Raw genomic sequence first — 24,105 nt, 5'->3', positions numbered from 1 at the left:
TGTGTACATTATTCAGGGAAAGTTGATTTGCTAATTGCATTTGCTCAACGTCATGGTTTGATTTTGGCAGAGAAAAAGTGCCCTAATTGTGAAAATGTGTGCCGTATAGATTACAACAAATTAGCATTCCGGTGTGATCGTAGTGTGGTTACTCGTGGGAAAAGGAAGAGGAGGTGCAATTTTTTCGTGTCTTGTTTCAAAGGTACATGGTTTGGAAACGCAAAGTTAGATATTGAGACTAATTTGAAGTTTGTGTTCCTTTTTTTGCAAAAGGCGTTTTCATTTGAATTTGTTTCGTTTAGGGGTACAGGGCCCCATAGGCTAGGTTAGGTGGGTGTCTTAGGTTCGGTGGTGCCCTGAAAATTACTGTGGCCTTAAGGGGGGGGGTCGCAGGGGCGGCGGAGCCCCCCCCCCCCCCCCCCCCTGGTAGGCCTAGGTAGGGGTACATGGCCCCATAGGCTAGGTTAGGTGGGTGTCTTAGGTTCGGTGGTGCGCTGAAAATTACTGTGGCCTTAAGGGGGGGTCGCAGGGGGGGCAGAGCCCCCCCCCCCCCCCCCCCCCCCCCGGTAGGCCTAGGTAGGGGTTCATGGCCCCCAGGGTAGGGTAGGTAGTTGTATTAGGTTCGGTAGTGCCCCGAAAAATCACTTTTCTCCTCCTCCCCCCACCCAAAAACCCCGCTTCCCACTGGGGTCCCCCATAATTGTAGTAGTAGGTTTATGCTTACATTTTCTGTGTAAGAGTTAGGTGGTTGTAGGAGGATTATCTCACAGTTTCAAGGTAACTGTAGCTCTAATTTACTGTTTTCTTTCGTTTTCTACTTTTAGAAACTTTTAAATCGAGCGCGGAGGTCTCCTACACAATTACCGGGGGGCCACGGTAGGTTACCATCAATATTTTCATTTGCTGACCCATTGCAGTTCTTATATAAGACTAATATGTGAATTAAGTATATATTTATAGTATCATGCTAATCAACCTCTCATTTTCAAAGTAACCTACAATTAATTCTCCATTTCACTACACTGTTATGTATTGCTTTGATTTTCCCTTTGAGGACTGTAATGGGTGGGATTTCTTTCTATTTTGTCAATATGTAATATATGCCAAATTTATATAAGTTTGATTTGCATGATGCTTTGTGGTATGTTTTGTTGTTTCAGGAACGATTACTTAACTTGGTTTTTTCCTGAAGGATGATTGCGGATATATTTACTCCCATTATGACATGTGAAAATTATTCGATTGATCTTCTCAGCATTGTGAGGTATGTGAAAGAGACACTTGTTGATTTGCCTCACCCCCATTTACTAGTTGCCTAATGGAAATGTTATACTCCATCTTATCCGAGTAACATTAATTCTTTTTGTTTTATTGTGTAGTTGAATTATCCAACTTTCCTCCACAAAAGTGGTGTCTGTGCACCTCACCTCATTCAGTGCACTTGGTGAAGGGGTTGGAATTATTTTGTCCTTGCATTGTCCCTAAGGTCACTATATGCTCTTCATTTTAGCAGTGTCCGTTCGGCTTTAGGAAGTCGGACCCTTTTGAGGGTTTTTCAGGCTAGTCTATTCACCCATTGGTTTCAAGTAAGGAATGTTTATCTAGTGGTTTCTGTCAACATGTACTGGCAAATTGGAAAGTTCATAACCAGGGTAATGTTAAGTGTCCCATTGACCACCAGCTGCTCTTCTTTTTAGCAGGGTCAGTTGGATTTTAGATCGGCCCATAGGTGGGGAGGGGACACAGGCTCTTGCGTTGGCATCTAATATAAAAATTAGAACAGTAGACATGTATGAGAGTTAGTGAGAATTCTAGTGGAGAGGAAATGAAAACCATGCTTGATTAGCACAGGGAATACAGAAGATTGACACGAGTGTAGCCAGAAACATTGATTGGTAAGGATTTTGGAATTGAAGTCGAGGGGCACTAACTGCTGCATTTCACTACACACTAATACTGACATCTCTTTGCTCCTGGAGAAATTTTGTCTTATCTCGAGTGCCTTTTTAGACTTCTATGATGCAGTGATTCCTTTGCTATCTGTGGATCTATACTTCAAGCCCACCCCATCCCCTGCCCTGCTATAGCTGAATTAACCACAAAGTAGATAACAGACAATTATGGTATATTTTATTTCATTTATATAATTTTTCAGCATTTTTGTATTGAAATTTAAGCTTTCATAAGCCCTAAAAGGACTTGAGCAAAAATTGAAATATTATATTTTATAAAACTGTAAGGTATTGAGGGAGTGATAAGGGAATCAGGACGTTGCGATGGTTTATTTTACAGTATAGTGATGCCTCAGGATACGAAAGTAATCCGGTCAGGATACGGTTTCGTGTCCTGATTTTTTCGTATCCTGAGTCGCGTTTTACATGTAAATAGCCTAATCCGTTCCAAGCCTTACGAGAAGACACCTTTTCTTCCATAAACACACTAAACTGTAGTAATAAACATGCAATGCAGCCATTTCTATCATTCAATAATTAACCCAACCGTTAAAAACAGCCTAATCCATTCCAGAAACCACTATGAGATTATTCAATAATGTAGTTATAGCCAAGTTATCCCCCCCAAGCCCTAAGAAACCGTTTTCTTTACTACTGTATAAAAGTTACGGTACTGTATGTAAAGCATTTAGATCAGTGAAGGTGTATTGTTACCTGTACGTACACCTAAATTAAGGATTGATACCTGTACTCTGAAAAAAAAGGTTACAGTTAATTAGTGTAACAAAAAAGTTGAAACTTACCTTTTGATTGAGACGATGTCCGATAGCGAAGTCGCGGCAGAGGTGGATGGCATAAGGCAGAAAACGTAACAAGTGACAGACTACGTACAGTAATTTACACACTTAACACATTAACACTTAAACTTTACGAAATAAAAAAAAATGGCAGAAATAATCAACACTTAACATTACGTATGGAAAACTATAAAATGAAAGAAAAAATTACTTTAACACTGAACGGTAACATAAAACGTAAAATTGAATTTTTTGGGGGGCTTTTTTATAACTTTACGTTTTTCATATTTTCTAAATCTCTTCTACTTCTTCATCACTTTCTTTTTTCTGTTTCTTTTCTTTACTTTCACCTTCTAATTTTTCACCCCTTCTTTTCTGTTTCTTTTCTTCACTTTCACCTTCGTCTTGGCCTACTAATACCGCTGGCCTCTTTAATAAGAAACTATCCATTGAAGCTTGTTTCTGCCTACTTTTCAACACATTTCTAAAATGCGTTAGGCAAACGTCATTGCAGTGTTGAAGCGCACGGTTGGTATAAACTTTTTCTGGATGTTCCTTTTCGACGTAGTCTGCCATTTTATGGAAACATGCAAGAATTTCCTTGATGTCTGCCGTTTTCAAAGGTGTAACATACTCCTCATCACCGCTAGAGAACTGCTCTTGAACATCACTCATTTGCATCGTCTCCAACTCCTTCAGGTCGTCCGTCGTCTAACTCCTCGTGGTGCTCCTCGATAAGTTCATCTATATCCTCCGCGCTAACTTCCAGCCCCATGGACGTACCAAGATGTACGATGTCAGCCACCTCAGACTGCTGAATTGGTTCAGGATCGTCAATGATCTCGGCTTCGCCTCCAGGCTTCCTGAACCCCTCGAAGTCTCGTGCAGAGACAGCATCAGGCCACAGCTTCCTCCAAGATGAGTTCAGGGTACGCCTCGAAACTTCCTGCCAAGCGAGATCGATGAGTTTGAGGCATATCACGATGTTAAAGTGATCTTTCCAAAATTCACGCAGAGGGAGGTTTATACTCTCTGTGACTTGGAAACACCTCTGGAAGAGATGCTTCGTGTACAATTTTTTAAAATTTGAAATAACTTGCTGGTCCATGGGCTGGAGGAGAGGGGTGGTGTTAGGCGGTAGATATAGGACCTTTATGAAGGAATACTCGGCCAGAAGATATTCCTCGAGGCCAGGAGGGTGAGCTGGAGCATTGTCCAACACCAGCAGACATTTCACAGGGAGGCGGTTTATTCCAAATATTTTCGGACAGTCGGACCGAAGCAGACATTCACCCAATCAATGAAAAGTTGCCTCGTTACCCAGGCTTCAGCATTCGCCCTCCACATCACGGGAAGGTTCTCCTTGATGACTTTGTGGGCTTTGAAGACTCGGGGATTTTCTGAATGGTACACCAGCAGGGGCTTTATCTTGCAGTCCCCACTGGCGTTTGCACAAAAAGCAAGGGTAAGCCTGTCCTTCATAGGCTTATGTCCGGGTAGCCTCTTCTCCTCCGCCGTGATGAACGTCCGGGGATTTTCTGAATGGTACACCAGCAGGGGCTTTATCTTGCAGTCCCCACTGGCGTTTTCACTAAAAGCAAGGGTAAGCCTGTCCTTCATAGGCTTATGTCCGGGTAGCCTCTTCTCCTCCGCCGTGATGAACGTCCGACGAGGCATTTTCTTCCAAAAAAGTCCAGTTTCATCGCAATTGAAAACTTGCTGCGAACTGTAGCCTTCCTGCAGAGTCAACTCGTCGAACGTTTTAACAAAGGCTTCGGCGGCCTTCGTGTCCAAGCTGGCTGCCTCCCCATGCCGTACCACTGAATGGATGCCAGTCCTTTTCTTGAATTTCTCGAACCACCCACGAGAAACCTTGAACTCTGGGGGTTCCTGCTGGGATGTTCCTTCTCCTGCCCCTTCTTCGGCCTGAGAACGCACGAGATCACCGAAAATGGCGGAGGCCTTCTGGCAAATTGTTGTCTCAGTGATGGTGTCTCCTGAGATCTCTTTGTCCTTGATCCACACAAGAAGCAGCCTCTCCATCTTGTCATGCACGTGGGTTCTCTTGTTGGAGAAAATAATGACGCCCTTAGAAGGTGTCGCTGCTTTTATGGCCGCCTTCTGCTTCAGGATGGTGCCTATCGTAGATGGATTCTGGCCATACTCCTTGGCGATCGCACTTAAACGCATGCCAGACTCGTACTTTTTTACGATTTTAAGTTTCGTCTCCATCGAGAGCATCGTCTTCTTCTTCTTTCCTTCGGCAACATTCTTGGGACCCATGGCTACAGTAATACGTAATATAATACACTACGAACGTTATATACAGTACTGTGTATAGTAAACACTAATACAGTACAGTGCACAGTAACGAATGTTTATTAACGATAACACGTGGCATACGAATGTACTGTATATTAACACTAAGTCAAACAAGCGAAAGCACTCAATGACTGTTAACGATACCGCGGTCGGAACGAAAAGAGAGAGAGAGAGAGAGAGAGATGAACGCCCGTGCGTAAGCAAGCTGGGATAGTTGCCGACCAATAGGAAAGCAGGATCTTATGGCGTCTGCTAGCGTCTGAGTAGGGAGATAACCAATGGGTGAGCGGGAGGCTGTAAGTGAGTCTACCCAAGTTCAAAGTCTGGCGGCGCGCTTTTTAAAATTACTCTCGGCGAAGAGTTGGGATCTCGTAAGGTTTTCGTATCCTGAAATTTTATTCGTATACTGGGGCATAAAATCTTCGAATCACTTTTCGCATCCTGAATTTTTCGTAAGCTGAAACTTTCGTATCCAGAGGTATCACTGTATTTCTGTTTCTGGTTTCTTTACTGGAAAACCGCTTTCACTTCATACCAGTATCGATAGTCTAGTTGAGAGTTTTCTTCCTCCCCTAGTTGCTCCTGGGCACTGAATGGCCTTCTACCCCGTGTGTTGTTTCACAATGCTCAAGCTCTGCAATATGTACAAAGATTGTAGGGAAGTTATGGTGGAATGTAGATTAACGGAGATACTGAACATTTTGTTCTATATCTTTTAAAATCATATAGAATAAACGATATAAAGTTTATTTCAAATCCTCAGGAAGTTATCTCAAATCAATTATTCATGACTAGAATTTTACCTGAAAATTTTGTGATTTTCCAGTTATCTGTGCCTAGGGTAAAATGCATTTTTAAATGTAACCATACAGTAGAAGGGAATTTAGCCACTCCCTCACTTTTCCTGGTAAGTGAAGTCTGCAATCGGAGTTGGGTAAAGTGGTGTTCTTAGACTATGACAGGCCTCAAATTTCCTTTTAACTATAGTGGAATGAGTACAGGTAGCGTGTAGCTTAGAAGGCTAGAAGGTGGAATTGAATTACCCATTTTCTGGTACTAGTAAATTACTGGGCAACCTTAAATGTTAATTTACCGGGAAAATGAAGATCCGCAACATATGGTGACAATATATGAATGCTGTCACAAAGACTGCAAAATTATTATTGGTACAATACTGTACTGGAAGGCAACCCAGACTCTTGTCATCAGTCAAATTCATTAGGGTTATAAGGAAGCTTGGACACCTCGGCTTTGTACACTATAGAAAAGTGTAATGAGGCAAGTTCATGAAAATATGATCCTCAAAAGTATAAATAACATGTAGTAGATTAAGATACTAAATTTAATCCATTGGAGAGAAATTTTTACTAAGAGGTTCAACTTACCCTCCACTAGATCGCATGTTAAATGGAGTAGCAGACATTTTTTACAACTACCGTCATTATAACTCTTATGTTTGAAATTCTTTTACTCATAACTGCTAGTGTATAATTTGGTAACAGTAATTGACTGACCCCTTCTTGAAAACAAGCTTGAAATATTTCTGTATTACTGGCCTTCGTGCTGAAATTGATTCGGAGTTAATCTTGGTGTTTATTGCCTTCACTTGCTGGGATATTGCATGTGCAATCAAACCCATGGCAATTCCTAGTTTTACTGATGTTTGGTCCGGTAGGAATTATTTTTCCAAAATCCATCCAATGTAACATGCATTTAGTTTTGAATTCCTGGTAATGCTGATAAAGAAAACGCTTGCCGTAGGAACTGTACAGTATTAGATCTTTGAATGAAAAACTCTAATATTACTAAAAGTTTATACAAAAAAGGGGATTTTGACGAAGGAAAAATCTATTTCTGGGGAGAGAGCTGGTCTGTTAGCAACTGATAGGATCATTTTTATCGTTCTGGTTTCAGGATTTTTGTCAACAACTACGGGAACTGTTTCGCACATTGTAGAAAACTATGGGTTGGTAAGCAGCTAGAACCCATGTTTTGCACATTGGGAAGATGAATCTACAAACAACCAACCTTTTTAAGGAAACTTTTATCTGCAAGTGCAAAAATCTCGGAGGAAAAGTAGTTTTATCGTCATCTATAGGTAAGTCTTAAACTCAAGTTATTATTATTTATTTTAATTTAAATGCCACAATTGTGAAAGTGAAACCAGTAACTTGAATCCTATCTTATCAACTCATAGTATGCATGGTTACCCACCAAAGCCGGACTCGGCCGAAGTTTATTCAAAAGCGACCGTATCATAACCATGATTACTTGCTCAGTTTGATCTGAGTTATGATGCCAAATTCACATTTATAACCAGGAAAATTTTTGGGGGACCAATAGAATTTTAGCAGGAGAGAAATATGTAGATAATGGCATTTGTAATGGTTATCGTGGTATCATAAAGTATTTGTAGAAATGTTCCATTAAGGTACATTGTTGGCATTTTTAACATTATGAATAAAGTCAAAATTGATGATTCAAATTGCATTCAGACAAATTAAAGGATGGTAATAGGATGACTACCTGTAAATATTTCTGTTGTTTCTTTTTATAGTAGCTCTTCTAGGCAAGGCCTCATTTGATACATCGGCTAAAAATTTCTTGAAACAGCCTTCAAGCTCATATTAAAAAGTTAGTTCTTTCAGCGTAGATACAAACTCCATTATTTATAGGGTATACTTTTGGAGTAGCTGAAAGTATACCCTAGTATATCTAGTATACTCCAGGTTTGTATACTAGGAAAAATACAAATTACTTACAAATGTATTTTTTTCTTCATTATTTTACGTGGTTACATGAGCAACATTGAATTTGCCTATGTTCTTGCAAATAGTTAATCTTGGATCTAAGTATATATTATGTGGTTTATTGCTATAAGGTACAACTTTTGTACTTTATTTTAATTGACTTGTATGTCATATTTCACATCCATATTTGATTAAAACTAATGAACACTGGCAAGTGTGTCTTAGACAAAGTCTTATGAAATAGTTAGATGGTGAAATCTTTTAATTTTATTATGAAACCAGCGTAAATTAATACGAGAAATAGTTGATACAATTGATTGTAATCTTTATCTCTGAGAAAGTGTTCAAACAAGAAATTGACACAGTGGTATGTGATGAAGGAGAAGTGGGTAAGCATCCCCTCCCTCTTGTGTACAATTGTACTAAATTGGTTAAGTTTTTCTGCCTCCTGTTTATGTGCTACCTTGGAAGCTCCTAGACCAAGGTTTAGTATTATTAATCCATTTTTTATGTGATGTGATATGGTTTTGATACATTTTAATCTGTGTTGGTTTACAAATCATACAAACCATTGCACTGTTTGCTCTGATGGCTGATGGAAGGGTTGGGATGCCAAGTCAATTATTTCTCGGCTAGACAATGTTTTAACGGTGGTTTATTACAAATATGTTTTTACAGTTGAATTTGATTTTAATGCCAGGATTATTATCCGGGTCAGACGACCAGTGTAGGATATTGTTAGATTGAACGTAAAAGGCAAAGAATTTCCCCATAATGGATTCGTCCTTCCATTTTGAATACTCAGTTGAGTTATTCAAATGTATCATTTATCAGGAATTCTTTAGACCTAATTCCATTATCCCTTCTTGCATCTTCTTCCTCTAATCCTCCACATTTCCTACAGTTCCAGAATGCAACAGTATTACTGAGGATACTGGTGGCAACCCCAAGCAATCATCCATCAGGATATTATGAAGTGATTTGGTGTGGGAAGAATGCAAAGACAGCTGCTCTACACTGGAAGGGAAAGAAGGAAACTAAATGAAAAGGTTAAAATCATCCCTTAGGGACTATGGTATCTCGACTGCAAAGGTGAACATCGTTGCAGATTTGGCTCTGCTACGTTTTGGTAGATGATAATTATCTTGTAGGGTGACATGCACAGCCATCCTTCAGGAGTGGTTCCCTTAGCAACATTTCTTCTGCAATGGTTAGTGACTTTAGATTTGAAATTCTCATTTCCCAAAATAACAAATCCTTATAAAGGAAAAGGTATTGAAGCATGAATCCTATCTTTAAGTGAATTATGTGTTGATATTGACACGGAAGAAAAGGGAAATTTTTAATGATTTTGATATTTAGATTATCTAAGTTAACCCTTTTACCCCCGTCATAAGGTTAAATTTTTAGTACATTTTGCTATATATTTTTTTCAAATTGCTCTAACAGCCTTAATTTTTAAATATTAAACTTAGCCGGTGAATATATAATAGCTGACGTCTCGGACGGCTCGACAGAAACACAAAAACTCGCGAGCGATCGCCATGAAGGTTGCGGGTGTGCCCACCAGCGCCAACTATCGGCCAGATACCGCATATACATGTAAACAGCTCCAGTTCTTCTCTGTCGGTCTTGTCGACAAGTTGATTCCATTACTCGCTGTTGACCTGGAGTTTTTCGTCATTCTTGGTGAAGTACTTCTTTTTGGTTTTGAGCTTTCGCAGTGCAGGTGTTTTTATCTTCAATTAAAACTCTTGAACCCTTTTTTGGATAGATTTTATTGTTGATGACTTTGGATTGTTTTTGGATTTTCTTTGACTTTTCAAAATGGCTAACCCTTCTCCGATTCCTAAATTTCGTAAATGTAATGCTAGGGATTGTAACAAACGTCTTCCAAAGGCCTCTCTCGACCCACATACCGTGTGTTCTAATTGCCGGGGTAAAACCTGCCAATTAGGAGATCGGTGTGATGAGTGCGTGGTACTTTCGGAATTCAACTGGCTAGAGTTTGATAAGTATTCTCGTAAGCTTGAGAGAGATAGGGTGAGGAGAAGTTCCTCTAGATCATTAGATTTTTCCTCCTCCCATGCCCCTGAACCTAATCCTTCCCCTGTAGTAGTTGTGCCTGAACCTTCTACTAGCACTCATGAACCATCAATGCGGGATATGTTGCTTGCCATTCAAGCGTTGGGCGAGAGAGTCGAGTCTCTGGCAACGGACCGTAATCAACTCATGGCGGATGTGAAAGTGTTAAAGTGTCAGAGTGCCACATTAGAAAATCGTGGGGATAAAGTGATTAGTGCGCAAAGTGTTTTTAGTGTTGCGACCGAGGGTTCGTCTGTTCGTGCTTGTCGTTCACCTAGTCCGAGACCTCTTGCAAGCTCCCATGCACCAGGGAGAACTAATGTCGTAGGACTTATGGGGACGAGAAGCTCTAACCAACGAACAGGCGTTCCCTCTATGGTTTCGTGCGTGTCTCGTCAAGACCGCTCCTACCATAAGACGAGCGAGGCGGTTTTCTCCTCGTCATCCGAAGGCTTCTCGCGAAAGAAACCGTGGAGCAAAGTTTCTAGACCCTTAAAGCGGAAGTCAGTCCCTTCAGGACAGGTCCAGCGTCCTGGCTGTAGCCATTGGGACAGCTCTGACCCTGTGCAGTCATCGGAAGACGGCTCGCCGCCTAAACGAAACCGTAACACGGGCTCCGAGAGTCTTAGTAAAGGCAATGTTTTGCCGTCGCAGACGTTACCATCGTCTCGACCCGTACCGACTCCCGTTGATCCTAAATGGGTTGTCCTGCAGGATATGCAGAATAAGCTTGCCTCCCTTATGGAGGAGTATACCGTTGAGCAGGTTCTCGATGATCCTCGCCGTTACGCTGATCGAGATCCTGGCCTTCAGCCGCCCAAACGAGCCTTTACTCGTCCTGTTGACGTTACAAAGTCACATCAGTCACGTGACTTGGAGCCTCACTCGATGCAGTCCCGTGTTGACTTTCAGCCGCTTGTTGACGTTCAGCCGCCACCGCATGCTCGTGTTGACGTTCAGGACGTTCGCCAACCATCTCAGTTGCCTTGTTTTGACGTTGAGCGTCAAGCACCGCAGTCATGGGTTGTTTTGACTGCTCAATCTAGGCAGTCAAGGCAGTCTCGACTTGACGTCGAGCGTCCTCCCGCTCCTGTTGCTGTTGCTGGTCAGTCCTTTAAGCAGTTACATGACGCAGCGTCCTTGACTGCTACTGATGCTCCTTTGCGTGTGGACTTTGCTTGTCAAGCATTGCCACCACGGTAGGTCTCTTCCTTGCTTGAAACTCATCAATTGTTGGACGAGGTTCCTTCAGATGAGGATGTTGCTGATCCCATGCCTACTGATAATCCTTTGGACGTTTTATCAGACGTGGAAGAGCCTAAGGCTGCTCAACCTTCCATGGATTTTAAGAAAATTATGATGGTTTTTAAGGATCTTTTCCCAGATCATTTTGTTACTGCTGCTCCTCGTTCGCCTCCGTCTGAGTTTGCGCTAGGCTTAGCTGCTGCCAAGCCTTCCTTTACTAAGCTAGTGCTTTCTCGCTCTTCTAAGAGGGCTTTACGTCTTCTAGGCGACTGGTTGGTTACCAGGAGGAGTTTGGGGAAGACGGCCTTTGCCTTCCCACCTTCTAAACTAGCTTCTAGAGCGAGCGTCTGGTATGACATGGGAGAAGTTCTCGGCTTGGGAGTCCCTGCCTCTGCCCATGGTGACTTCTCAAGCCTCGTAGACTCTCCCCGTCGCCTGGCCATGAGACGCTCTAAAATTTGTTGGTCCTCCTCAGACCTTGACCATCTCCTTAAAGGGGTATTCAGGGCCTTCGAAGTTTTTAACTTTTTATATTGGTCTCTAGGAGCATTAAGCAGGAAGATCTCGTCTGCTGACCAGGATGTGTCCTTACTTATTATGTCTTGTATGGACAAAGCCATCCGCGATGGCTCCAATGAGCTCGCCTCCACCTTTACGTCTGGAGTCTTGAAGAAGAGAGAAACCCTTTGCTCTTTCCTTTCAGCAGGAGTTACTCCCTGTCAAAGATCGGAACTTCTCTTTGCTCCCTTATCGGCTGCCTTGTTTCCTCAACAGCTGATTAAGGACATTGCTGCTTCGCTTGTACAGAAGGACACACATGACCTGATGGCTTCTTCTGCTCGCAAGGGAGCTCCTTCTCCATCCTTCGTTGTGAGACCCAGAATCGAGACTCCTGCGTCTAGGTTTATCCCGCCCTTTCGTGGCAGAGCTCCCAGCAGGGGAGGCTCTCGTGCCGACGGAAAGAGAGGTAAGAGGAGAGGAGCCAAGTCCTCCCGTGGCAGAGTCTGACTGCCCACGTCCTCAGACAGCGGTAGGGGCCAGACTGAACAACTTCTGGCAGGCCTGGGAGAAGAGGGGTGCAGACCAAGAGTCTGTGTTGTTGCTCAAGGAGGGGTACGAAATACCTTTTGTACGCAGACCTCCTCTAGTAACAGTTCCTCTAGACCTCTCTCCCAGGTATCGAGAGGAGTCAAAGAGACAAGCTCTACATCACCAGGTGTCTCTGTTGCTAGAGAAGGGAGCGGTGGTGAAAGTCTCGGACCTTCAATCACCGGGATTTTACAACCGTCTCTTCCTAGTCCCAAAGCATACGGGAGGTTGGAGGCCAGTGCTGGACGTCAGTGCGCTCAACGTTTTTGTTACGAAAACAAAATTTACGATGGAGACCACGAAGTCCGTCCTAGCAGCGGTCAGAGAGGGAGACTGGATGGTCTCTCTTGACCTGCAAGATGCGTACTTCCATATTCCTATACACCCGGATTCCCAACCGTATCTGAGGTTTGTTTACAGGAATGTGGTGTACCAGTTTTGAGCACTGTGCTTCGGCCTCAGCCCTGCTCCTCTTGTGTTTACGAGGCTCATGAGGAATGTGGCAAAATTCCTTCATTTATCGGGAATTCGAGCCTCCCTGTACTTGGACGACTGGCTTCTCAGAGCATCGTCCAGTCATCGCTGTCTGCAGGACCTACACTGGACGTTGGGTCTGGCAAAGGAGTTGGGACTTGGTCAACTTAGAAAAGTCTCAACTGATTCCATCCCAGACGATTCTCTATTTGGGGATGGAGATTCGCAGTCTAGTTTTTCGGGCTTTTCCGTCTGCCACCCGAATAGAACAAGCCCTGCTCAAAGTCCGACTCATGCTGAAAAAAGAACGTTGTTCAGTAAGAAGTTGGATGAGTCTCGTAGGGACTCTGTCATCCTTGGAGCAGTTTGTCTCGCTAGGGAGACTTCACCTTCGCCCTCTCCAGTTCCATCTAGACTCTCACTGGAACAAGAGCAAGACTTTAGAAGCTGTATCAATCCCGGTCTCCGAGCCAGTAAAAGCATGCCTGAACTGGTGGGACAGCAACATAAGTCTGAGAGAGGGTCTGTCCCTGGCTGTCAAGAACTCAAACCACGTGTTGTTCTCAGACGCGTCGGATTTGGGTTGGGATGCGACTCTGGACGGTCGGGAATGTTTGGGTCTTTGGACGTCGGTTCAGAAGAGCATGCACATCAACGGCAAGGAGCTATTAGCAGTCCACTTGGCCTTGATGAGTTTTGAGAGCATTCTTCGAAACAAAGTGGTAGAGGTCAATTCAGACAATACCACAGCTTTGGCCTACATCTCCAAGCAAGGAGGCACTCACTCCCACTCACTGTTCGTGATCGCAAGGGACCTCCTCATCTGGTCAAAAAATCGAGGCATCTCCCTGTTGACAAGATTCATCCAGGGGGACTTGAACGTCTTGGCAGACTGTCTCAGTCGGAGATGTCAGGTGATCCCCACGGAATGGACCCTCCACAAGGACGTGTGCAAGAGTCTTTGGGCGACTTGGGGTCAACCCTCCATAGACCTCTTTGCCACCTCATTGACCAAAAGGCTCCCGATCTATTGCTCGCCAGTCCCAGATCCAGAGGCGACCCACATAGACGCGTTTCTACTGGACTGGTCTCACCTGGACTTGTACGCATTCCCACTGATCAAGATAGTCAACAAGGTACTGCAGAAGTTCACCTCTCACGAAGGGACAAGGTTGACGTTGGTTGCTCCCCTCTGGCCCGCGAGAGAGTGGTTCACAGAGGTACTTCAATGGCTGGTAGACGTTCCAAGGAGTCTTCCTCTAAGGATAGATCTCTTATGGCAGCCCCACGTAAGAGATCTTCATCAAAGCCTCCCCGCGCTTCGTCTGACTGCCTTCAGACCATCGAAAGACTCTCAAGAGCTCGAGGCTTTTCGAAGGAGGCAGCCAGAGCGATTGCGAGAGCTAGGAGAGCTTCTACCATCAAAGTATACCAGTCGAAGTGGGAAGTCTTTAGAGACTGGTGCAAGTCAGCATCTATTTCCTCTTCCAGTACCTCTGTAGCCCAAATCGCAGACTTTCTCTTACATCTGAGAAATGTTCGCTCCCTCTCAGCACCCACTATTAAGGGCTACAGGAGCATGTTGGCGTCTGTCTTTAGACATAGAGGCTTAGATCTTTCCAATAATAAAGATCTCCAAGATCTCCTTAAGTCTTTCGAGACCTCTAAGGAGCGTCGTATGGCAACTCCTGGATGGAACTTAGACGTGGTCCTAAGGTTCCTCATGTCCGACAGGTTTGAGCCATTACATTCAGCCTCCCTGAAGGATCTCACCCTCAAGACACTTTTCTTAGTGTGCTTGGCTTCGGCTAAAAGGGTCAGTGAGATCCATGCCTTCAGTAGGAACATCGGTTTTTCCACAGATAAAGCCACATGTTCACTTCAGCTTGGTTTCTTGGCCAAAAATGAACTGCCTTCTCGTCCTTGGCCTAAGTCATTTGATATACCTTGCTTGTCAGAGATCGTAGGCAACGAGCTTGAAAGAGTACTGTGTCCAGTTAGAGCTCTTAAGTTCTATTTAGCTCGAACTAAATCCTTACGAGGTGGATCTGAGGCCTTGTGGTGCTCAGTTAAGAAGCCATCATTACCTATGTCAAAGAATGCTTTCTCATATTTTATTAGATTTTTAATCCGAGAGGCTCATTCTCACTTGAGTGAAAAAGACCGTTGCTTGCTTAAGGTTAAGACGCACGAAGTAAGAGCTATAGCAACTTCCGTGGCCTTTAAGCAAAATAGATCTCTGCGAAGTATTATGGACGCGACCTTTTGGAGAAGCAAGTCGGTATTCGCGTCATTTTACTTAAAAGATGTCCAGACTCTTTATGAGGACTGCTACACACTGGGTCCATTCGTTGCAGCGAGTGCAGTAGTGGGTGAGGGTTCTACCACTACATTCCCTTAATTCCAATATTCTTTTAATCTGTCTCTTGAAATGTTTTTAATCTTGTTTTGGGTTGTACGGAAGGCTAAGAAGCCTTTCGCATCCTGGTTGATTTGGCGGGTGGTCAAATGTCATTTCTTGAGAGGGCCCAGATTAAGGGTTTTGATGAGGTCCTGTTGTATGGGTTGTCGCCCTGGATACTTCAGCTCCTGGGTGTCTTTCAGCATCCTAAGAGGATGGCTGGGCTTCGTGAGGAAAGCAGACTAACAAGGCAGAGTAATCGTCAGAGTCAGCTTCCTTACCAGGTACCTATATTTATTTGGGTTTTGTTATGATATAACTGTAAAAAACTCTAGGCATATACGCCGTAAACTGTATTAATACTGGTCTCTACCCACCACCATGGGTGTGAATCAGCTATTATATATTCACCGGCTAAGTTTAATATTTAAAAATGTTATTTTGATTATAAAATAAATTTTTGAATATACTTACCCGGTGAATATATAAATTAAAGGCCCCCCCTTCCTCCCCGATAGAGACCCAGCGGGATGAGAAGAACTGGAGCTGTTTACATGTATATGCGGTATCTGGCTGATAGTTGGCGCTGGTGGGCACACCCGCAACCTTCATGGCGATCGCTCGCGAGTTTTTGTGTTTCTGTCGAGCCGTCCGAGACGTCAGCTATTATATATTCACCGGGTAAGTATATTAAAAAATTTATTTTATAATCAAAATATCATTTTTGTCGTAGAGAGGTCAAGTTGGTCTCATTCTTTTGGAAAATGGCTGAAGTTTCTCAAAGTTATCTAGAACATGCAAAAACAGGTAAATAAGTGTTTTGTAAGAACGTATCGGTACGTCCTTTGGGGGCGAAAGGGTTAACCTCCGGGCCTGTCTAGAAGTCTGTGGTATGTTTAAGGTAATGCTTCTGCAAATTAAGAAGTTAGTTTACCTTGAAGTGCAAGTGGCTAGACTGGAATCATGTGGGCATAAGTTAAAACTTAAACAAAAATTCTGTGATTTTTCTACTTGCTAGCAAAGTCTAGAGCAGTTTTTAATCAAATGTAAGATTTTCTATTTGCTAGCAAAGTCTGGAGCAGAGTTTAATTAAATAACCTAACATCAACATGTCAAGTGTGCATAGTTATCTAACAAACCCCATGCTATGCTTGAGGTTAGGTAATGAGGAACCATTTGGTGACTAGTATTACTGTACCCTTCCTCTCAGTATGATCTTGGTAAGTTATAGCGCAGAAAATTAAGTGAATACGTACTACTGATGTGTCAACTGTATAACTAACTGTTACTATTCACACTGACCGGGACAGTAAATTGTTTTGTACATATTGAAACCTAAGCCAGAGAAATGTCTTCAGATACAGGGATTTGTTAATTATCTACTGATGAAATGTGCATTTCATTGATTATGACACATTTATTTACCATTACTCTAAGAACTATGGTTGATGAAATGAAAATAACTAACTTGCCAAGTAGGTCTTACTTAAGATCATGGATTGTGGCCAGGAAGTTGTTCACACACAGACGGACAAATAGGGGCGAAAACATAACCTCATCGCGACTTCGTTTGGGGAGGAAATTAAGCTCTGGTTATTACAGAAATTTAGGCGAAATCTGCTGTTGATATTGTGTTTTGTTTTTAAATTGATATTTCAGAATCCTAATACATTTGATAATGATGACCCATTTCTTCATCTTTTAAGAATGAATTGCTTTGAAATAAAGTATTTGATTTTCAGGTTCAAAATCATCATATTCAATTTCAAGGGGGACTTTTATCCTATAATCTCTATCCAACTATCCAAAATAACACCTTAGATTTGAAATTTTCAAGTACCTTAGAATGAATTAGTGAATCTTATGAAAATAGTTCAGTGTTGCAATTCTTTGAATAGTTTCTGGTGGATCAAATCATTTTAGAATTTTTTTTCGATTGAAATACTTTGGTGCATTTAAGAAGGGTATTTTTCAACTTTTTCATCTTTTTTTAATTTCTTCCAGGAATTTAACTACCTGTCAACTTGTGTGGTTGTTTGTAGATTGGAAGATATTTGCAGTGTGTTAAGATAAGAATTTTTTTCCGTATGTGCAAGTTGTTTAGACAAAAAGGGGCTGGGGTTTGTTCTATGTAAGTAAGTCAAAGGGCTTTCATTCTTCTGTGATTTAGTTTTATCTGTTGAAATATCCAGCTTGAAAGTTTGTAGCTAATTATAACCAAAAGATCTCCTAAAATCAACATTAAACACCTAGTTACCCAAAAAGCCCTGTTAGGCCCGAGGTTAAGTCAGTAGTCGTTGAGCATCTGTCATTACAATACTCTTCTCTTGGTAAGAGCTTGCACTGAAAGGGTTTTTTTTTAACGGAATTGAAATATATGCCAGAGAAATATCTACATTCTAAAGTTTCTAACTTGTCTTCAATGGAAATTTCGTTTCTTTATTATGTTATGTGCAGTTAACATTGCTTTACAAATAAAAGAAAATGACAATTGCCTACTTTATGAGAATTCTTGCAGGTTCTGACATATGACTTTGGAAAGTTGAAATTTTTGAACTCCTGCAGTACTATATTATATTTTGTAAGAGCTTTAATTGTTAAGTAGGTATAGTGGTGATTTTGTTACAACTAATATTTACATGCAATGAATACGGTTGCTTTTTCTCAAGTTCTAGGTTTTTTCTTAAATTCTTGACATTTGCTCAATTTTAGTTCTAGTGGCAAATTTAGAATATTGTGTAAGTCTTCATTATATCATCTGTATTCTTGCAACTATTGTTCAGCTTTCTTAATTTATTTTCACTCTTTCTCCCTCATTTAACCAAGCTTAGTTTGATAGGCAAGTAGTGTTCCTCTTTCATACTTGGGAACTATAGTGTATTGTAGTACCAGGTGGTTTGGCACCCATGTTTGTTGGGCAGTCACATCCTTAAAGAATGCATTGTGTACAATGTTCCCAACTGGAACTTAAACTTGCACTTATTGGCTCCAGGTATCACACCCTGGCACACAATCTTAACCGATGGATCAACCTTTACGAGAGGTCCCACTACATTGTAGATTAGACTGACAAAGGTTTTGGGTGCTCGTAAAATATTGGCTTGTTTCTACGATTCATACATTGATGTTATACGCCGTAGTGTTTGTAGTGCCTTGTGCTAAGATATAGTACCGTAAAATGTTAATGAATAACATACTCTTAGTATTTGCACTGCCATGTGGGTTCGTATAAGATAGAGGCTTTGGGTGCTGTTGAAATATGGCCTTGTTTCTATGTTTCATAATCTTGGTTTTTTTTATGTACGGTAAAATGTTAATGATTAAGGGATTTTGACGAAGGAAAAGTCTATTTCTGGGGAGAGACCTGTGGCGCCCGGTGAAAAGGGTCCTTCTAATATACCTTTTCTGATAAAACCTTCCAATTATACGAGAGAAAGATAAAAGCATAGAATGCCGAGGTTACAACCCTCGCGCGAGCACCTTGTGGGTGTCGTGTATAAAGCAAAGGCGCGTGAAATCCACTATTCACAGGTTGTCTTCCATTTAGTTAATTCCTTCATCAAAGGGATGGGCCGATACAAAGGCCCTAGCCAACCTACCAGAGCCACGCCACCCATGCCCCGACGCGAGCGCCATCTGAACAACATCCTTCAGTATTGGACATGATGGCTTGGAAAGGAAAGGGTGGGATCGTGTAAAATAAAAGGGAAGGGTTTCACTGGGTGCCACAGGTCTCTCCCCAGAAATAGATTTTTCCTTCGTCAAAATCCCTTTTCTGGGTCGACCTGTGGCGGCCGGGGAAAATGTACCAGAGAATGCCTTCCAAGCCCAACAATAACTACTAATTTAATGAGGGGAGAGAAAAAACACCATGTAAAGAAAACCATATATAATTAAGGTAAGCAAGCATAAATCATAAACTAGCCACAGGGCATAGTGAGAGTAAGGCTAAACAAACATGATAACAGGGAAACCTCCGAGAATAAGAGTAAACATGTAACAAAACTGACATGGCTAAGAATACCCCAACACTAAAATTACGGTAAACACAATAATAGTTACAATAATATTAACCTCATATGTAATAAACTTAGGGCTAACGAACCACCAATCAAGCGGCGTCGTGGTGCGAGTGGCGGGTAGGAGGGAGAAGAAAAGAGATGGATGAAAGGAAGAACAAGAGATCACTGGGGAGAGATACGGCTCCCAGCTGCAACCGTTGGGTATTTAAGGGCCTGTAAGTTCTTTAGATAGTGGCGTTTGAAGACCATAGGAGATTTCCAACTCGTCTACTTTTTAAGGTCATCAAAGTCCATATTTTGGAAATAATTGATGGAGGTAGCTACTGACCGAATATCATGAGCATGGGGAAATGATCCCGGATTGGCTTGTTTAATGAAGTATAGTATCTGTTGCCTAATACCACGTATGGAAATGGTGCCTCCTTGTTCTCTGATAAACAAGGGGCCAGACGATCGGGTAGCAGTCCTGGCTAAAAAGGCCCTGAGAGTAGTGACTGGACATAGAGAAGTATCTTGGAGAAGAGGAATAATCTTCCAAGGGGACCACCTATTTTGGGGGTCTTCGTTTTTAGCTAGGAACGCCCTGTCTGGAGAAAGAAGTACTTCACCTGAAGGGAGGAAATCCATGTTTTCTGAGTTTCGTGAGAGAGCTGCTAGTTCTGAGATTCTAGAACCCGAGGCCAAAGCTGTTAGAAATAAAGTCTTCCTAAGAAGAGTGAAATAGGAGCAGGATTCGTTGTCCGTGTCGGAGGCAAGTTTGAGGACATCATTTAGAGACCAAGAGACCTTTTGTGGACGAACCGAAGGTCGAAGCCTAGCACATGCTTTTGGAATAGACAAGAAATAAGACTCCGCCAGGTTAATGTTAAACCCAATCAGGAAGACTTTCCTCAGAGCTGACTTAATGGTGGTTATAGTGCTAGCTGCTAGGCTTTTGTCAAATATGGACCTAAAGAAGGAGATGGCTAAATTAGGAGTCATAACCGAATGGTCTGAATTCTTTAAGAAATCTGCCGTATTCTTAACTGCCGAATCATATTGGCAAATCGTAGAGTCCCTTTTGTCTGATTCTATAAAGAGGACATTATCTGGGTCGATGTTTGCATCCTTACGAGCCGCAAACTTCATGAAATCCACAAAGTTAGGCTTTTGGCTATCCTTGAGGAATCTGACACAGTCCGAGTTTGGACCACTTGGGTCAGTTTGGGGAATGGGATCCGGAAGGGACGGAGTTTCAACTCGAGGAGGAGAGGAAACCATCTGCTCTTTGGCCAGTGAGGTGCCACTAAAGCCACTGCCCCGTTGAAGGAGCGGAGTTTGTGTAAGACTTTCAGTAGAAGATTCACTGGAGGGAATAAGTAGATCTTCTGCCAATGGTTCCAATCCAGGGTTAATGCGTCCATGGCATAAGTCTGAAGGTCCAGGTTCGGGGTCACATAACATGGGAGTTTGTGATTGAGTTGGGTCGCGATTAGATATACCTGGAGACCTGGAACCAGCCTGAGTATCCACCGGGTGGAGTGCATGTCCAGGGACCATTCTAATTCCAGTGGGCTCGTCCTGGATAATGAGTCTGCTATCACATTCTGGACTCCTGCTAGGTGAGTTGCTGACAGGAACCAGTCTTCGTCAGCTGCCAGGGCGAAGATAGTGACCAGGATCTGATTCAGGTTGGGTGATTTGGATCCCCCTCTGTTGAGGCAGTGGACTACGGCCGTGCTGTCTGAGACTACTCTGATGTGGGTCGACCTCGGAGGAGAGATTCTCTTCAGGGTCAAGAACACCGCCATGGCTTCGAGAACATTGATATGGAACTGCTTCATGGCGGGTGACCAAGAGCCCTGAAACATCTGATGTTGGGATTAACCCCCCCCCCCATCCACTCAGAGACGCGTCTGTATGAATTGTCACTTGTGGAGAGGGGAACTGTAGAGGAACCGATTTGGAGAGGTTCCTCCGTTTGGACCATGGTTGTAGTCTCATTTTTAAGACGGGATCTTCGAGGTCTTGTCTCTTAAAGGTATTGTCGCTCTCTTTCTCCAAACTCGATTGATGTCTTTGAGTTTGGCTTTTAATAGGAGATCGGTCAGTGAGGCAAATTGGAGAAGGCCTAGGATTCGTTCTAAAGCTCTTCTGGACACCTGTCTGTGTTTGAGAAAGTTCCTGACCTTGGAAGCTATCTCCCTTACCTTCTTGGGAGGAAGGGAGAGTCTGTGCTTTGAAAGGTCCCAACGGATGCCTAACCATTCGAAGTGGCTTGATGGTTGTAGGCGAGACTTTCGGAGATCGACTTGGAAGCCCAGTTTGGCGAGAAAGTGGAGTACCTTCGACGTAGCTCTGTCATTCCTGGTTCAACTGGGCCCAAATGAGCCAATCGTCCAGATAGGCGATGATTTGTATCCCTTGATGTCTGAGTTGTTCGAGCACCGTCTCCCCCAGTTTCGTGAATATCCTGGGATCAATGCTGAGACCGAAGGGCATGACTTTGAATGCAAAGGCTTTCTTGCCGAGACGGAAGCCTAGGTAAGGAGAGAAGTTTCGAGCTACTGGGACATGATAATAGGCGTCGGTAAGATCGATAGAGGTGGTGACGGCCCCACGGGGAAGTAAGGTACGTACCTGAGAGATAGTCAGCATACGGAACTTGTCGCAAAGGATGTAAGAGTTGAGCTTCGACAAGTCCAGAACTACCCTTAATGCCGACGAGTCTTTCTTCGGGACTGTAAACAGGCGGCCTTGGAATTTCGGGGATCGAACCCGTTTGATTGCTTTCTTCTTGAGTAACTCTGCGGTGTACTCTTCCAGGATGGGAGTGGGTCTCTGGAAGAAGGTCACTGGTGGAGGAGGGGATCCCTGTGACCATTTCCAACCTAAGCCCTTGGATATTATGCTGTGAGCCCATGGACTGAAGGTCCAATGGTCTCGGAAGTGATAAAGTCTCCCTCCTACCGGCATCACATCATTGGGAGGGAGTGAACCTAGGGCCCCTCCCTCCACGGGCACCCCTTGCTCTAGGTCCGCCGCGTTGGCGGAACTGTCCTCTACCTCTGAAACTTCCCCTCTGGTATCCACGAAAGGAACCGGAGGATTCGTAGGCAGGGTTGTATGCAGGAGAGGACATCCAAGAGGGGTTGGGCTGTGTACCAGGGGGAGCAGTGAGGTAGACTACCTGCTGAGGGGGAGCCTGTTGCTGAGAAGTCGAGGCAGCGGAAGACTGTGGGGACGAGTTACCCCGGACCGTCTTGTAAGGACTAAACCTCTGTTTCTTCTTGAAGAATGTCTGTTTTTGGGGTTCGAACGTCCTTTTGGCTGAGAGACCCCACCTTACCTGCAAATTTTGGTTTGCCCTCGCCGCGTCCTGAAGAACCTTATCAACTTCGGTCTGAGGGAAGAAGGTCTTACCCCAGCAGGAGGACGCTATCAGCCTGTTCGGTTCATGTCTAATGGAGGCCTCAGACAGAACGAACTTCCTGCAACTAACTCGAGCCGACCAGAAGTCATGGAGGTCTATTTGGTAGGACAGTAGCTGGTTCTTTGTGGCAACTCTGAACAGCGTTTCCTCTGGGTAAAGCGATGCTAGGGACTCCATGGAGGTGATGGATTGGAGGGACCTAGCTAGTCTAGTACGGGTCTCGAACTCAGTTTTGAGAAGACTCTCTATTAATCTGGGAAGCTTCTCAGAGAAAAGAGTAGAGGCACAGTCCAGGTCTAGCTTCCCCACTGTGAAGGTAGACGCCGTGTCATCCCAGGTTGCAGAGGTACCCGGAATAAGCAAAGAGGTGGGGTCCGTCTCTTTGAGAGCCGGCATGGAAGAGCCTTCCTTGATGGCCTGTATAGTCAGCTCTGTGACTTTGTCTATGAGTGGCAAAGAGATGGAGGCCGCTGTCGTAAAAATAGTGTAGGCACCTTTGTGTGGGGTGAGCTTGGAGTTAATACACCCCTACTGATAGTGTTCTGGCCCAGATAGCCTGGGCCTGCTCTTTTGGAAATATCACCGTTTCCTTCGGTACCTTGTCCATACGGACCAATGCATGTTCCTTTAAACGTACGAAGCCATTGAACGGGAATTCTAGGCCTGGGGGGTAGAACTCCAGGTCCTCTAGAGGGCGGGTGCCTATGCCCTCCAGGGTTAGGGAACCATCTAAGAATGGGGCATGCAAGGCAAACCGCCAAGGATTGTTTTTATCGAAGGGCAGTAGCTTCGATGCGTCTGGGGCGGAAGGGGGAGGAAGCTGAGTTCTGGCGCGGATCAGAGTAGCCATCATATCCTTAATCTCTGTCATCGCCCCAGACTGATGTTAAAAGTTGTTCTCTGACCAAATCTCTGACCAGTTCGACGGGGACGAGATCGCCCCAGGGTACCTAAAAGCCACCCGTTGGTTTTGTCTTGGATTTGGTAGACTTAGACTTCTTAGGAGTCGTGGTTTTACGAGGAGCAATATGAATATCAGGAGCTGTCAAGGGTCCGGGGAGCGGTGACGTTGATACTGGCAAAGCTGAAGTCTTATAAGTTCGAAGTGGCTTCACCTTGGGTCGTACGGAGGCAGAGGGATCCCGAGGAGAAGCCTTAGAGTTATCAAAACCTAGAAAGGAAGAGGTAGAAGAGGGAGTAGGAGAGAAAAGGGTTTCCACCAACTCGGCACCACTTACCTGCTCGTCCCTGGGTTCTACGTCTATGTCCAGATCTGCCACGTCCAGCGGTACGAGGGGTTCGTCCTCCGCGGAAATGGTGGCCCTGACTTCTTCAATTAAGGGGGCAGCAACTTCAGGGGAGACTGCAGCAGTAGTCGAGCCTGGGAAGAGACGGGAGGCCATGTCTCCATCGAGGAGATAGGGTGCGCCAGACGGGGCATTCCTGCCGAAGCCCGACACCCAAGGACGAAGAGTAGCCCTTGCTGATCAAAGAGAGACATCATCGGCCTGAAAGATTTGCAGTGATTAGTGATGCAGGAGGGGGTTTGCTCTCCA

At 43.8% G+C, this 24,105-nt stretch overlaps 1 long non-coding RNA gene across 2 annotated transcripts in view; it reads left to right on the top strand.

The window, feature by feature from the left end:
* Positions 1-9,015, top strand: part of LOC137648380 (uncharacterized) — a 42,371-nt gene extending 33,356 nt beyond the window's left edge. For both annotated transcript variants that reach the window (XR_011045605.1, XR_011045604.1), the window contains exons 2-3: positions 6,986-7,169; positions 8,726-9,015. This is a non-coding gene — a long non-coding RNA (uncharacterized lncRNA). The remainder of the gene's footprint in view (positions 1-6,985; positions 7,170-8,725) is intronic.
* The last annotated feature ends 15,090 nt before the right edge of the window (positions 9,016-24,105 follow it).

This window comes from Palaemon carinicauda, chromosome 10 (assembly GCF_036898095.1).
Source record: "Palaemon carinicauda isolate YSFRI2023 chromosome 10, ASM3689809v2, whole genome shotgun sequence".
NCBI classification, from domain to species: domain Eukaryota; kingdom Metazoa; phylum Arthropoda; class Malacostraca; order Decapoda; family Palaemonidae; genus Palaemon; species Palaemon carinicauda.
The sequence above is the reverse complement of the archived record's forward strand: the minus strand, read 5'-3'. Positions and strand labels throughout refer to the sequence as shown.